The 17,591-nt window shown below is 37.9% G+C and overlaps 1 long non-coding RNA gene across 4 annotated transcripts in view; it reads right to left on the bottom strand.

The window, feature by feature from the left end:
* Window positions 1–12,284, bottom strand: part of LOC125324481 — a 31,401-nt gene extending 19,117 nt beyond the window's left edge. For 2 of the 4 annotated variants that reach the window (XR_007202999.1, XR_007203001.1), the window contains exons 1-3: window positions 12,201–12,281; window positions 5,696–5,823; window positions 3,538–3,702 (exon numbers count right to left, since the gene is read on the bottom strand). This is a non-coding gene — a long non-coding RNA (uncharacterized LOC125324481). Of the gene's footprint in view, window positions 1–3,537; window positions 3,703–5,695; window positions 5,824–8,191; window positions 8,335–12,200 lie in introns of all 4 variants that reach the window. The other 2 variants (XR_007203000.1, XR_007202998.1) reach the window with 2 other exon arrangements.
* Window positions 12,285–17,591: the final 5,307 nt, after the last annotated feature.

The raw sequence follows: 17,591 nt of genomic DNA, 5'->3' as shown, positions 1-17,591 counted from the left end.
ATTGCCACGTACCATAAGATATTCATAAAGAAACAACCTCGCCATGTTACGTTTTTGCTAATTTTAATATATTGCTTGAGCAAATGTGATTCAGAAGATGTTAAGTATCAGTGTTTTGGTTTATACATAAATTCAGTTATCTCCATTCATTGATTCATGTTACAGTTCCTCCAAGCTTTTTATTGAAAGTTATGCCAAGATGGTGAAGTAGGAGTGACTCGTTCTGAAAAAATTATAATATTTTGATACAATACACAATCTAACTCTTCCATTTTCAGACTACTTCTCTACCACCTCTGTATAGAAATCTGTCTTAAGGGCAAATGTAGGTCACACAGGTTTCAGCTATACCAAATAAAAATGGGCAAGGATTCATTGTGCTGTCATCAACCACAGTGTTACAGGGGACAAATGAATAGCATTGAAACAGAAAGATGTCCAGAACTGGATAGTGTGTAGAGAGAAACAGATTTACTCAGCTGTACCAATGTGTCTTAATTACAAGGAACTAAAAGCTTTTAGTGCATTCCTGCCTTCATCATTTCCTGACAGCAGGAAAATTAAAGTACCTTCAGATTGCAAAGCAGTAGAAAACAATAATTTAATGCTATAGCTCCAGACCCCAGCAAGGTGTAAGATTTTCTAGCTTCACCTCAATTGGTTCTGAAGACTTACGACACCGCAGTTGGTGATGAGAATTAATGTACCATATCAGAAAGTAATTCAAATTAAAACTCAAACCATTAATTTAAAGTTAGTCATTGTTTTCTCTGTTCAGGAAGCAAAGCAAGGAACTACATAAATCAAAGAAGACTAAGCAAAGATGTAGCCTTTATTAACAATACAACTGAAAATGTCGTCCTTCTCAGGTTACTGGGAATATGAGTGGGTATGACAAAAAGAAAGACCAGTATTCTGGCTGTAGATATCTTGCCCAGTAAATTCCTTTTAAACAATTTCTATAACCTAATAGTAAACAGAGGACTGAAGTTATTGCCAGTTCTTGGATATTTGTACTGAAAAAGAAGTCTCCTAGCTAATGAAGGAAATCAGGTGTTGCTATAATGAGAGAACCAAGAAGATGCTTCCTAATGGTGAGACTTGTTCAAACTGTCATTGAAATGTCACCTGCTGCTGAGTGAACAGGCTTGGCAGGCATGAATTAGAGACAGTAGCCATTGTAATCTGCCAGGGCTCTTCCTAATGGGATAATCATGCTTATATAGTGAACTACTAAGGAGAACTATTGAAAGTCTCCAAGTAACTGCCAAAGATGAGATTTCACCTTATGCTTCAGTGCATACAGTTTTCTAACTAGTAATGGAAAAAAATAAAAAGTACTTGAGAATCTGTTGAAATGCTGATAAATAGCAAGCAACAAATCAGTTGTTCACACAAAGGGAGACAAGGTCAGCAGGTAGGAAGGCCAGTGCACCTTAAGCTAAGTCTTTATTTTTACAGACTCAACAATTATTGGGGAAACAGGGAGAGTGCCCAAGACTGCAGGACTTCACTTCCTGGCACTGTTCCATTAGTTTCCAGGCACACTGAGAAGGACCCAGTTTGTGGTAGACACCAGTTGCCTTATCCTCCTGTCTCCACTTCACTATTTTCACCTTCTCTTCACTGGCCTTCTCTCGATATTCTTCTGCGATGACACTGTTTAACACTGCAGAGCAGAAGCTGTGACTCAATCAGAAAATTAATACTACAAGCGTTGAGTAGTAGAAAGTTTTGGAAGGAGAAAGGACCAGAACAACCTACTGTGAATGGAACCAAACAAATGGAAAAAGGACATCCCACATGGTGCCCAAACTTAAATGAGAAAACAAGTAAAGGGTGAAAGAAAAGAAAGTAATAATTCTCCTACTTTTGAAAATCAACCCCAGCAAACCTGCAAAAAAACTAGGAAAAGCCCTTGTTCCCTAAAATATAAATTATTATAAAATTCTTCACTTGAGTATATTTTACCTTTAAATTATAAAGCTCCACAATATTTCTCAGTTTCACAATGCTCATAAAATTCAAGAGTTGCAAAATTTAGGCCTGCTGAGTTGGGAAATGCCAGAGCCAGTCTCCTACTGGAAGTACATTTCAATACACTTATCCCCGTAATGATCCCGCTTAAGACAAGACACCTCTGAGGGGCTCCATCCTTCAGAGCATTGTATCCTACTCTTGGCTCAAAGTGGACAAGCAACTAGGCAACCAGCTAATGAGTAAGTCAAGACTTAATCTCAAGTTCATTGTTTGCAGTTTTGTCTGTGAAATTTTCAGGGAGTCAGAAAGGTGCTTTGAAGATCTCATGGATCTCTGTGGGCCTCCGTGCAAGCCCAGACTTGTTCTTGATTAAGAGTCTAAATACTTGCAGGGATCACAACTATAAAAACATGGTCTCATTGATTTGCCTAAAATCACACTACCGTTCTAAGGCAATCAGCATTAAGTACTCTTCCTGTGCCCTGTCTTGTCCCTACTTATCTTCTAAGTTTAGTAGTGGTTCTGTGTGTTAGGGTTTGGAATCACCCTGATGATTCATCAGGCTTACCAGGAGCACTGAATGAAAGAAATATCCCACCAAAACAAAACACTGTAAGCACACAAAACAAAATACTCTCCTAATATATATGTATTTGGTTAAGGCTGCAAATAAACATAAACCCTATGAGTTCCTAATTTTTCAGCACTTGACTTTACTGTCTTAGTGATGAACATGCCTTCTGATTTAAAATAATAAACCAAACATCAAAGAATCACTAGACATACTCCTGATGTTCAAGAACATTGAAGAAATGATTGGCAACTCATCCATGACACAGCCTCTGCTCTTGGACATAATACACACTTCATAGAACATATCACTGACTTTTCATCCAGCATATTGATCTGCCCTACAGATTCAATTTATGCCAGTAGGTTTCACAGCTACTTGCTGGTAAATGGCACACTCAAAATGCAGTCCTGCTCTGGTGCCAAATGTCAAGTCACCTTTTCCATATTGAGTTACTAAAGCTTGACAGCAACACCACTGCAATTCTTTTACTTGTTTTTAACTTGAAAGGAAAATGCAGTTTTCTTCAGCCTTGTACTAGAAAATGGCCATGCACAGTTTACTGATGATTTCCAGTGAAATTTAGGCTAAGACAAGTCTTTCGGATGGAAAGTTTCATTCCAAATGCCTAAACTGGTGAATGTTTGTGAAACTTAACTTCATACAATATTTCAAGACTATTTTGTGTCCCAATTAAAAATTGTATGCACAAAAAATAATTTAGAACCAGAATTTTCATTTTATTCAATTATCAACAGCTTTTTTTCAGTGGGAAAGTGTGTTCTTCATGCAGATTTGTAGCAAAATCCAGAATTCCCACACTACTGTAGGTCAATAGAAACAAGTAAACCTCCTTCTAGCCAGTCCATAAAGAAACTGGCACATAGCAACATCCATTATAAATAATGAATGGACCAATTTCAAAGTGTAATATTACATCAATATTCACACTTTTTGAATATTGATGTAAATTGGTTTAAACTGACCAGATGCTCTGAAGATGGCATAGACAGGTGCAAATTATTTTTCTCCTGTTAGCAAATCCCTTTAGTATTTAGAAGTGATGCACTATAAGGGCAGGCAGCTGTTTGTTCTCCTTAGGGTCTGCATAGAAGGCACCTCTAAAGCCCCCATGGAATTTCATAGGAGTGCTGAAAATGCAGAATAAGCTTGAAATCAGATCTTTAATCAACACTTTACCTTGAATGACTACACTTTTTACTATCCATTTCTCAGTACAGCAGTGCTGTCACAGGATTATCCATGCTCTGTTCCCTTCCTGAGGCCTGTGATTACATCTACAAAAGAAACTAAAAGAGGCTGGGGCAAATTTCTAACCCTGAAGTTACATGTGCCACTATGCTCTAGTTCATATTCATCTGCTTAAACACTCTCCTTTCCAAAGGAGAGAGAAGCAAATCTACCAAATTTCTGAAATATTTCTACTTCATTCTAACTCCTGCCAGTTAGTCATTGTGCTAATAAAGAAATTATACATACAGTCACACACTAGTGCTTGATTCCACAAGGTAGTTCTGTTTTATTTAGTGGTGCGAGCAAAGCCTCTAGGAACAGAGAAGACTTCCTCTTGAGGTCTTCTTAAATTACCTTTTCTGATTTGCATCTGCATACCCCTCCAATAGTCTTGTCCCCTTTCTTTGTGAATCAGTGAGTAGCTTTCCAAAACGCACGTCTACTTTTTCCATGATTCTACAGATGACCCTACTTAAAAAGCAATCTTCTTTCTAGGTGCATTTTAATCCTGACTGTAAACCCAGAATAAAAACCTAGTTGTAGTATGAGTAGTGATGCAATGTAGTTATGCTTTTTGCTAATTTTACAATATTCTTACAATAAAGTAAGGATTGCACTGTGTGTAGTGTATGTGGACAGCTGGAGTTTTAAACAGTTATATGTATGACATACATGGGCCAGGGAAAAGAATAACAGTGTGGGGTCTGCTAGAACAAGGAACAAGATCAGGATCAACCAAACAAAGTGATCTCTGGGTTTTTATACGCCTCCTGCTGTGTCTCCTATTGCCTGGTCACCTGGTCAGGCCACAGGTCCCCAGCCCCTTTGTTATGCAAAGGGTCAGGAGTTAATGGCCTCTTGTCTCGGGCTCCCAGAACTCAACCTGCAGCTCCCACTGCAGCTGCGCCCCGAGATACCTGCACTGAAGGCACCACTCACCAGAGAGAGTAATAAGGTCTGTTCTGAGCCTTCTCCAGCATAAAGAACCCCAGCTCCCTCAGAAATAAAAAATGTATTTTGAATATTAATTTCGAGGGCATTGTGCTGGTTTTAGCTGTGATAGAATGACTTTTCTTCACAGTAGCTGATATGGGGCTGTTTTGGACTTGCGCAGGAAAATGTGGATAACACAGATGCCTTTGTATTCCTGAGCAGTGCTTACACAGGGTCAAGGCCTTTCCTGCCTCTCACTCCACCACCGAGTGGGATGGGAGTGCACAAGAAGCTGGGAGGGGACAGATAGGACAGCTGACCCCAACAGACTGCAGGGATGTCCCACAACATGTGGTTTCATGCTCAGCATATGAAGCTGGGGAAAGAAGGAGGAAGGGTGGGATGTTCAGAGTGATGGCCTTTGTTTTTCCAACTAACAGTTATGCATGATGGACCCCTGCTTTCCTGATGAACGCTTGCCTGCTCATGGGAAGTGGCGGAAAAATTCCTTGTTTTGCTCTGCTTGTGTTCATGGCTTTTGCTTTACCTATTAAACTGCCTTTATCTCAACCCACAAGTTTTCTCACTTTTACTGTTCTAATTATCTCCCCCTTCTGAGCAGCTGCTGGTGCTTAGTTGCTCACTGGGGCTAAATCACCACAGTCAGTTTTAATCTTATTTTGTATACAGGGTTTGTTAGATATGTTCTTTTGATTCTTTTCCAAAAAAACATGAATACATCTTACAGAAAATGATCAATTAATCTTTTCTTCTTTTTACTTCCACATGTGCTTGTTCATGGCAAAATTATTTCTTTGCTTCCCCTTTGAAAACAAGGCTGTCCTTAGTCATTAATAAATGCATGCAACTTCTTTTTGCTTATAGAGGTCTGTATATTGTCTGAAGGCATGCATACAGTATATACACATGGAAATCAGCTTCCAACAATAATCTTACCATTTGCATCAGATTGCTAAGGCTTTTGAAGCTTTCCAATTTGCATGACTTAGTGGAAATAAGGCATAAATCAGTTCTTTGACTTTGTGTTGCTGTTCCAGAGTGTTATGGGAAGAGCAGCCTCTCTTCTGCATTCCAGACCAAAAAAGAAAAAAAAAAAGCCAGTTCAGTAAATGAAAGAGAATATGACTGTATTTCCAAACCATTACAAATGCACAGGGTACATTCACCCTCCCACCTTGCTCAGTATGACTCTGATATTCAGACAAAATCAAATATGAACGGCTACTACCACAGTAGACATTCAGCTTTGTAAATGCTCTATTTATGTGGCAAAGAAATGGGCCAGGCTTTATGGGAGTTTTACAGAGAAACAGAAATTTCCAGAACTGGCAGCGTAAATTGAAATAGCAGGAGGTAATGCTATGAGAATAAATATTGGAAAAGCAACTAGGAAACTGGATGCAGGCAACTAATTTTAAATCCTTTCTCCTCTGCCAATATAAAATCCTGTAGTCACCCATCTTTAATGTTCGTAGGTTGAACCTTCCCAGTTACTTGATACAGATGCCATTGGAAATACACTGTGAAAAAACAGGTGATTCAGAAAGTAAATGTGAGAAATTATGTTAAATATTTTGAGATAGACACATTTCTGGCAGGTCAGATGTCAATGCTAGTAACTGGCTTTACCCCAGTAATCTAGTGAAGTTTGAAGTTCCCAATCTCTCTAAAAGCTATGATCCCTCAGATCTTCTGAGATTCTTCTTTGAGGCACTACTACCACATCATTTCCTAGGCTGTGTGATCTGCTGCAGTGGGTTGAAGAGAATGAAAGGGAAGGAGGGTGAATGAGATCTTTTACACCATGCTACCTGCCACACTAAAGATGCTGCAATAGGCCACAGTGATGAAAGCACATTTTAGTTTCATATCCAACAGATTGCAAAGACTCATGTAACTATCATTGTTTTCAGAAGTATTCAACATCCCTATCCCAAAAATTACTTACTTCTGAATCTATGGACAGCAAGAATGTCGAGTAGGACTCCACTCACATGGGAAGAATCCTTTGCAAATCACTGGAATTTCTAATTGTAATGGCCTAATGGTTCTTCCATCATTCTTGTAAGTAAATTATTGATTGTAAATAAAATAAAATGCAAAATAAAAAATAAACTCCCCCTCCACAAATTTATAAACCTTCTGCTGCCCTGGAACCCAGTGTAATCATTCATAAGCAGTCATTACAAAGATGCATCTTACTATCTGAAAGTATTTCACTGAGATCTGCTAACACCACTCCCTCCTAATACGTATCACGTATGTTTTATACGGGGTGAGATCTCCCTTGGTGAAATCTTCCACCTGAGATCATTCCAACTGAGATGCAATCCCACATTAGAGAGTGAAATTCAGATATAAATACTGAATGTTCAAACCAACTTTAATTATAAAGAGAAAAAATGTGGAAAGAGAAGTTACACTTCAACAGCTGCTTCTATTTCTGCTTGAAAGCTTGGGGGAAAAAAATGCAAGTCAAAGGAAAAAAAATAAAGTGTTAAGAAAAAGCCTTATTCACTAGATGACAACTAAATGTTGCACACTACCCTTCTTGTGTTTAAGGAGAAGAGGATCGCAATTTTGTAAACTGATCCAGTCATATGATCAGACATGCAGTAGAATAATATGATTGGAAAGATTAGATGATATAAACAGCAAATGAGGTAAACCATAGACGAAATCACAGAAAAAATCCAAAACTTCTCTTCTTTGAAAATTCATCATTTATAAATATAGTAATAGCCTCCTACCCATAATAAGTAGGCAAAACAATGATGACAGAAGAGAGGAAGATTACAAGAATCAGAAAGAGTAAGAAGTGTGCTGAATGGAAGTTTTGCAACCAGAAGGAAGAAAAGTTCTTTAGATATGACAACATCCAGCCCCTCAGACAATCCAGAGTTACCCAGTGTAATAGCTTTTGTACAAAACTATAGTGTACACATTTCTAAACAAAGAGAGGTGCCTATACCAGTATGCCATAAGTGCTCAGTTAGACACAGCATGAATAGGAGCACTTCAGCAGTGACACTCAGGGACTGCATTCATGAGCCAGGAAAAGCTGAAGGCAAATTACAATTTGAAGGCATGCCCACTTGCTCCCTTGGCTCCAGCTCCATGATCCAAGCTGTGAGGAAGGATTGAAATTAAATAAAAGACCCACAAGCCAAAGGTACAAATGCTTCATTAGTTTTTCAGGCAAACCCAAGTCTCATACTAATCTCAAACACTTTCTGTGAGAGAAAGGATCTTGAACTGGCTAGGGAATTAAGAAGTACAATGATGTGGGGTTTTTTGAAGCCTGCACTTATTACCCACAAAAAGGGTGCATAATCAAGGTCAGTAAAGTAAAGTGCAGGGCTGAGAGAGTCAGTGCACCACAGGAAGTAGTACAACATTAAACAGAAATCTGCCATGAAGACAAACACCTACCAGAGATATCTAGCATTCTGAGTAACTGCATTAGCAGCCAGCTCTTCGAACGGATGGAATTTTCTTTTTCCCACCTACAGTGCCTTCCATAAATAACTTCCTCGTGATGTTAAAGCTGCCATGGAGCTGCACACTGGGAAGCTCTGCCAGAAGAAAGGATAAATTGAGATAATTCTGTACTCTTTTAGTATCATTGCTCTGTTTTAACACTCGCATTTGATATATGCCTTTTCCTTTTGACCTTCAGACTAGTCACATGGGTGTCAGGGCTCAGCAATGGATAGCTGCTCCCTCAGGGCTGAGAAGTCACAAGTGATATTGCTCCCAGTGGTTGCTCTGCTCTATATTAGGGTTGCTAATAGGGTCTTCAGACAGTCACGGACAAAGCAAGTGAGGAACTAGGGCTGGAGTCTGTATAGGGAATCCAGCCAGGAGACAAGGCCAGAAGAAGGTCTTAACACAGGCACTATTATGTCATACCTTAAATCCAGATTGCCAGCCCAAGCTTAAATCAGAGTCCCGGGCAGGGTGAGGGTGAAGGGCCCTAGCTGAGGTTGGATAGGGTATCTGAGACCTCTTAGTGCTCCCAGGGGCCTGACAGCACCTATAGAAGCTTAATAATAACTTGAGGAAACAAAGATTCGCACATTTGAATTTATTACAGCTTCAGACCAACCAGGGCAGGCACCAGATCTGTGGGGCAGTTTACTGTGCTCAGTCCCCTCATATCTTCAGAGTGCTTCTAGACCATATGTTCTTTCACAGCTTCTGCAGTGAGTCACGGGCTCAGCAATGGGCTCATATAACCTAAATGTAAACTAAAGATACGGAGTCACTAAATGGAAAGTCAGATTTTCCATTTAGCAATTTTCACCATCAGGAAAGTAGGAGTGGGATTGCACAGATGCTAGAACTGGAAAAAATAAGAGGGTATCTGTCTCTTCACAGGCTGTCTGTGGTACACCCTGCTTCTCCAGCCTGCAAGAAATAGGGAGGTGAAGTCTAAGCATTGACCTGAAAGAGGAGACAAGATCCAAATCCTAGGCTCATCAAGGAAAAATGGGAACAAATAAATGGATGATAGAGCAAATTGTGGTACAGATCTTGTAGAGAAGAAAACAGGATTGAAAAATATCCTAAGTGAAATAAACAAAACAAGGAGAAAAGGACTGGTGATTAGCAGGGCTTCAGGGAATGGAGCTGCTGAGCTGAGAAGAGTACATTTGGTAATGAAACAGAAGAAATAATTTAGGTGCTGTCAGATTAGGTTCATTAGAACTGGACCAAAAATTAAGGATTAGACTAAACAGTCAGAAACTGGGCAGCCTCCAGGGGAAAGTAATGTTGTTAGGTGTTAATGTCTCTAACTCTGTTAATGTCTCTGAGCAAGCACTGGCCCTGAAGGGATGGTGTGCGCCATTGATCACTCAGAGTTAGCATTTTCCCCAGTACATATCCAAGAAAGGATCTTGTCACAGACCAGCCACACCTGGGTTTCCCTGACAGAAAACCAGGCCATGCTAGAAGGGCAGAAGCTGCAGTGGACACAACAACTTTCTTTGGCCTTCACAGATCCAGGAATCAGCCCTGAACATGCAGCTTTACTGCAGGTAATGAGACTTCTGTCCTGGACTAATTTCTAAGGCAAACCTCTGTTATTTATGAAGCAAGCTACAAATATTTTTCTAAGATCTGAAGAGGAAGAGGAAAGGTCTACATTTGTCCTTATGTCCATATTGGCTCTCCTTGTGTACAGACATCAAACCAGTTTTACAAGAATGTTCCAGAGGTGCTGCCTCACAACACTAAGTTACACATTACTTGCCCTTCAACAACCCTTTACAAAGAGACAGTGCACACTACTATATATTTCCTCTGTGTCTTGTTGCTCAGAACCTCCTCTGATCCTTTTTGGTATCCAGCTTTTTCTTTTTTAGAAGACAGGCACACAGGATCCACCTCTTTCCTGTCTTCTCTTGATGAAGGCTCTGAAAATGTTTTCTATTCTTTATACAGTTGTTTTTGCTTACCTACCACATCCCCAGAATAAGGCAAAATTCCTCAAAGATTCCTATGTTTTTGCCCATATTCTTATGTTTTATTTGAATTTCAATAACATACACATAAAACCAGTTCTATGTTGTTAAAAAAAAATATATATTGGGCCTAGCTTTATCCTCCCTCCATATATATGCATATATATCTATACAGCACTCCACACCCAATCTCTTACGGTATTTGCAACAGCATACAGCAGCGCTACTTTTGGCTAAAGAGTTTAATGATCTGATTTCTGATTTCACTTGAACAACACTGGAACAGGTGAAAGGATCAGATTCAAGGATACTACTCTGTAACTTAACCACAGACTTAGCTGACCTAAGTTTGTGTTTAACATTTGTGTTTCTGGCACTACCATATGTAGAAAATTGCAACCAGAAATCAACACAGGATGAAGTCTGTTGTTCTTAAACACAGTATAATATGTGTCAGAAAGATCTTCAACGTTGTTATAAGGGCAAGATATTAATTACCATCACTATCTTTGGCAGTTTGATTTTATGTTGTGGCTTCTGCAGTGACAGATCATATCCTCTGAGAGAGGTCACACCTCGTGAAGAATTTTTTCTGAACAGGCTCACCCAGCTCCAGTATGGGACCTGAATGTCTTCCTACTTCATTTCTATCCCAAGCTTAAAACAAGCTTCCTGTTCCCACAAAGTCTTTTCCTCTTCCATCTCTGCTTGTAAATCATACAGCTGAAACTGAAAGTTTCTAAAATTCAGAAGCCTTTTTTAACTTATTTTTTGCAGTCATCTTTCAAAACTCATGAACTTTTTCTATCAAACCTGGTCTCCCTCAGGAAAAAAAAGCAACATATATCCTTCCTTGCATGCAGTAAAACTAGACATCCTTTTTCTGCTTTTGCACACCACTGCTCAGTCAGTCCATGGTTTGGAAACCTATGCTCGAGTCTCAAGTGATCATTCTGCCTCTGTGCAAGTGTGCTCCTGAGGCCCTGCTTACAAGCATCAGGTGACAGCTTTGTCTGGCCCTAACTGTGCTTGAATATCAGGACAGTTGTCTTCTGCTGGAATTGTGTAAGAATGTCAAACTCCTTGTTTTGATGGTATCTGTTCCCTGTTCTGAATTTTGCTTATTAAGAAAGGCCCTTAAGAAAGCAAGTGAATAGGCAAAAACTTTCCCCAAAACATATCTTTTCACAAATTTTTGTACATAATTTTATTTCTATAGGTCATGGAATCACTTCTATCATATTGACACATCCCACAAGACACTTCTTAATTATATGCTTACTTTATTATATGCTTTCTTTAGTCTTTTATTTGTTGTTGTACTTTAAATCTGCTACATGAACTGATTTCAGAACTTACCAGTGTCTAGTTATGTTCCTATATAATTTCATCCTACCTTATACTATCCTCTGTGTTATACCTTAATAACCTGAACAGCTTCAACTATTTATATTATTTGGGATTGTACTTCAGGTACAGAGCTAAGTCCAAATGTAAGCCAGCAAAGCCACAGTTCTCCAAGCCAAACAAACTTCTTTTTAAAGAAAAAAAATTCTCAATAAATACAGAATATCAAACACATATATTTTTGCCACAAAATCTCCTCTTCAATAGCTAGGGGATGATTTTTTTTGCCATAGTTGGACAAATACTTTGTGACCATCTCCTCCCAGTGAAATCTAGCTACTGAACTTCCTAGAATACTAAATGCCACCGATCTACCTAAATTAATATTGAGAGGTATTTTTTGAGCATGGCAGGACTATTTTTATTACTTGTGTTCCAGTCTCTTCTCTGTTTCATAATCTGCTGATACATTACCTCTTCTATTAATGATGTCTTGGAAATATATTTTTATATCTCTAAGGATTTTTGTCCTACAGTATAGGAGCTTTTTAAAAGAAACACAAAATCCAAAACAAAACATGCACCTCCCCCCCAATCACCCAAAACCACAACCAAAACATACATACCTGATCTGCTGGCCTTGGTATTTCTTGTTCCCAAACAATTATGAAATATATCTTATCAAGATCTGATTTATCTTCACATCTAGAAAAAAATCACCCAAAGCAGGAATGATTCCCCAGGTTTTTGAATCTTTACATATTGATCAAGACCAGGGTTACTCTTCCCAGTTCTTACTGTGTCTAGAGACAGAACAATAGGCTGCTTTCCAGTATCTACGTGCGCTCGATGTAATGCTCAGTTTTGGAGATGTAGCTCTCTTGAGTAGTCTCTGTCTGTAAATTTGTGTTTTATCCTGCTGATGCTCCTTCTGTGCAGAACAGGAGCATTCCACTACCTTTTAAATAGGCGGTGAGTTCCACTGAACTCTTGGGCATGGTGCTGTGTAGCACCAGGTGTTGGACTTGATGATCCTTGTTGGTCCCTTCCGACTCAGCTTATTCCATGATTCTGTGAGAATTTAAGCACATCTCAACTGGCTCTCCAGTTGCCTATCATGCTTATCATGCCTATCAGGCCTTATCGTGCCTATCAGGCAGAATTAGAAACATGTCACTCACTCCCAGCTGTGTGTCTAAATAATCCATTACAGTCTGACTTTCTCTTCTCTTTTCTCTTTTATGTCCACAGGAATAACAAGAATGGCTGAATTTTAAGGAAAGGGTTGAAGAGCCTATTCACTCAGGAAATCTTAGAATCTGTTACAAAGTTCATACATTCTGTGTTTCCTCTCATATGACCATCAATAATTAGTTCCTTAGATGGACCAAATACCAAGCGAATCTAAACATTGGACACTTCTTATTATTTCCTACTCCTATTTCCTATTTTCTTTACCTCCTGAAAACAGGAGGTAGATATCTAGTTTAAGACTGGACCCTTCTCTGGGAAGGCTAAATTTTCTGTGTTTGAAAGAGAAAACAAAACAAGAAATGAAAATTCAAAGTGTGTCTGAAGCAAAACTGATTCAATAGTTTCAAGCATGTAACTCCCAGTTCTGCTGCATATCTTCTGCTAACTCTGCAGTTTTTAAGGCCCTATTTAAAGATAAAAATAGCAGGAAAAAGTAATCTGACCCATATAAATGTAAAAATCTTTCTCACACATTCATTCCATGTACAGTTGGGGTTAAAAAGCAATCAATAAAACAAACAAAAAAGCCAATAAGCCAGCACCATGATGCAGATGGGACATACAGTCTAAGATCAGGAAACAGGAGTCAGATAAACTTATCTACAATATCAGACCCTATCCTCAGTAAACTAGACCTTTTCTGCAGATGTGTTTCTCCCTCTGTTTGTTTAATATGGAATTTAAATTATTGCTTTATCACTACATCAGTATATACTGGAGCCTTTGCACAACATGCTGTTTTTATTAGGAAGGCAGAAAACTGGATAGCAATTTTATCATTAAACACTATCTCAAAATCAATGTATAATCTAAATAAGGTTAAACAGACAAACAGAACTGACATCCATCAATTTTTTGAGTGGCCAGCTTTACAATCTTCAAAACATTCTCTTCAGTAATTATCAGTCTGATGCCTGGAATCTCTCAAGGAATTTTGAAAAAAAGTTATTTCAAACACTAAAAGATAAATAAAATTATTGTGGGCTGTCTTAGATGTTTAAGATTCCTGTTACTTATTTGATTTAGTTAAAATACAAGTAAAGTTACCTTGAAGAGCACTGCAGAAGAAAGAAGGACAGTAAGCTGCCCCTGAGTGGACAGAGATATTGAATCTAAAAGCTTTACATGTTAATAGTCAATTTTGGATAAAACCTATTTGTCTAATTCTTTTCATTTTCATGATGAAGTCTTGGTTTTTGCTCCACTACCACTTCTATTTCTGACATTGTCTCTTGCATCTCCGCTTCTGGCATTCCACATTTGCTTCAGCAGATCCCTGGAGACTAATCTACATTGTAGTTGTGAACATCCCTCTCAAGGAGGATTAGTTACTGCTAATGTATTAGACACTGCTAATCTTCTCTCTGCTGACCAGGGTAGGACCCAAGGGAATGGCTTGAAGCTGTGTTGGGTAGAAGGGTGGGGATGGGAGGGGCAGTTAGATTAGACATTAGAAAAAGGCTCTTTGCCCAGAGGGTGTTTGGGCACTCAAACAGGCTCCCCAGGGAAGAGGTGAGAGCACTGAGGATGACAGAGTTCAAGAAACATATGGACAACACTGTCAGGCACATGGTGTGATTCTTAGGGTGGTCCTGTGCAGGGCCAGGAGCTCAAATTTAGTTATACTAGTGGGTACCTTCCAACCCAGGATATTCCATGATTCTATGAATGATTTATCCATGGCACCCCTCACCAGGTTAGAATAGTTGTAATCAGCTAGAAGATTTGCCTAAATTAGTATACGTGCACAAACAGCTGTGTAGATAAGGAATTAGAATCTGGAACATGTTGGGTTTGTTCTTTCAGGGCACAAAAAGCAATGTGCAAGAAAAGTCAGCAGAACCCATGTTTCTCTCCTCCCCTCACAGCCGTTTGCCCAAAGGAGAAATAGTTGCTGTCATATGTGAGAAAAGAGTGGGTAAGAGTGGGGGATCCTGAGATATAATAAATTTAAAAACCTATGTATTGCTTTGAAGAGGGGTGTGGCCAGTTCATATTCATTATAGTTAATCTTCTGAAAATGAGTGATTACTGAAAAGATGATATTTCCAAAAGAATTTTGCGTTTTATAGATCTGTTGCCTGAACAGGCTGAGTTCATAAATATGAAGAGGTTCACTGAACTACAGTGTACAGTGTATGCAAGCTCAGTTTTATAATGGTGTAGCATATCTTGATTAAGAGTTTGCTTTAATGTAGATAAGTGCTAAAACATAGACCCCTGACTTTGTCAAGTCCTTCATTTCCTGAAAGGGCTTTTCAGAAGAAAGCCTTCATTGCTCAAAATAGATAAATGAGATTCACCACACAGGCTGTGCTTTCTATTCTCCTCTTTAATGCACTGCTGGTTCCATTTTACTTTGATTATTTGATTCTGATCACACATGATGCACAATCAGACCAAATGGATCACCTAATCTTTGATAACCTCTAGAAATAACTCCTACACTACACAAGGAAAAGCTAATTCAAAGGAGCAACTTGCACATTCTCTCAGCATTCATGCTTTCCCTGGAGGTGCCAGCAATGAGTTTCAGTTTGCTGAGACTAACTCTCTTTATAGTCCTCTTGATTATTTACAAATCCCTATACAATCATGATCCATTTTATTTTAGCAGCTGTTATCACCCTATTGTCCATGATGACACACTCAATTCTGAAGACTGCTAGGCTGTGGGTAATCGTGAAAAGTAATCTAAGCTCAGCAGGTTCCTGCATTTTAGTTTCTGTTTTTGCTTCCATGATTTAAGACCTTTAGGATTCTTTCTGTGTCATGAATAATAAATAATACTTGTCATCGTTAAAAGATTTTTAAATTCCAACCAATAAATGTTTAATTCTGCTGAGTTTTCTTTTGGTTTTGTTTTTTATTTTTTTTTAAGCAATAAAATGTACTATTTTGGAGTTTAAGAATACTCCCTAGTTTTAATATTATGTTCTTATTCCTTAGGTGCTATTGTGATACATATACAATGTAAACAAAGGTCTTAACGGGAAAAAAGTGCATCTTTTTAAGCGCATAATTTAGAACCTAAGACAGAAATGTTTCCTAAACTCTATGATGTCAAAACCCACTTCCTTCTGCTCATACTTGCTAATGGTTAGGAAAATTATTTATTAATGGCTTTATAGTAAGTCATATCTGTTGTATACTTTAATGAAGCTTAAGTACTGGCTGAACTTTCTAAATGGAACATTAACTAAAGATAATGTAAGCAATATGAATTCAAAGACTTTATTCCGATAGGAAACTTTGAACACATCCATGTTATCTAAAAATAAAACAGATTTTTCTTTATTATCAACACTGAAAAATTCCATTAAGGAGTTATCTCAGATTTAAAGATAGTGAAGAACAAATAAAACTTCAAGATCAACATGCAACACAAAGTATAAGCACAAAGTATCCATCCGTATTAACAATGGATACTGTGAACTCAGGAGTTTACAATTTTAGGGTGTGCATATTCTTCTGAGTGTGCTTTTGCTTCACTCAGAATTTAAAGGAGAGATGATGTTACAAACTAGAAAAATATAATATATTTTTTATATTTTAGTAAAGTACATTTGATGAGTAGCCATTCATCAAGACAAAAAAGATCTCAATATTAGGATTAATCTGACCTCCTTTTCTTGTGAGTGAGAAAGTTGTTATTTAAATACTGATGTTGATAATGTCCTACTAAATAATGAATGATAGTATGTGAAGGATATTTCACATGAGAAAGGATAAACACATAGACTGTGTTATGAACATTTTATTGCAAAGATATAAGTTGTTGAGGATGCAATCGTCATGAGTTCATCTGGGACAGTGGACTACATATTGTGGTGTATATGCAGTATTATCCAGATCTGAAATTATGGCACTATCCAGAAATCCTGAATATCCCCAGACACTGGGAGTTGGTAATAGTTTTCCTGTGTAGCACCAGTATTCCAATCACACAGTTAAACACTGATAACACCAATCTAGCTCTACAGTCAGCTCCCTAAGTACAGATGCAGAAATATTGTATTCACATGCAGTCTCTGTGGTACAGTTACAAAAGCAATATTTAAAAATCTGATATTGGTGGATTTTATTACTATTTCAGATTCACACTCTTATCCACCATGCACTTCTAAAAATGTTGAGACAAAATGTGATTTAAAGGGTTATTGGGTAAGATCTGGAACTCTGAAGGTTTTGTATAGAGTCAAATTAATGTCTAAATATGTGTATTTTTTGTTTTATCCTTTGATTTTCCCTTTTTTCCCCTCCTTCTTACAGTCAAATGTTTTATCAGCAAGAGCTATTCTCAAATATTTACCTTTATTATTTATTAGTTATTGTTAATCATAGTTGTGCAAGTTCAGTAACTGTTCCTGTAGGTAGAAACTGAAGATTTATTAGTACTTATCCTGCAGCATGAAAACACCTACCTTGTATCTTATGATCCAAACTGTGTGGCAATCTGGCATTTCATTTTCATAATGTTAAAAAGTTTCAAAACTTTTGCAAATTCATAGTTGGATTTTTTTTTTTAACAGCTTGGTTTTGTTTTTTTTTTTCTTTTCTTGTTTTTCACTATGGAGTCTCTTTCCAAGGTAAAAATTAGAGCATTATTTTGTTAAGAGAAAGGAACAAGGAACTGATTTGATTTCATGCTTAGAAATTTTTTCCTAAAGGAAACCTTGCATAAAAATTTGAACAGTGAAATGTTTCTAAAGATACCCCATTTTGATGAATCATGTGTTTGTGACTTTCCTTGGATATACTTA

Source organism: Corvus hawaiiensis, chromosome 4, assembly GCF_020740725.1.
Source record: "Corvus hawaiiensis isolate bCorHaw1 chromosome 4, bCorHaw1.pri.cur, whole genome shotgun sequence".
NCBI lineage: Eukaryota > Metazoa > Chordata > Aves > Passeriformes > Corvidae > Corvus > Corvus hawaiiensis.
This window is presented reverse-complemented; position numbering and strand designations above follow the sequence as displayed.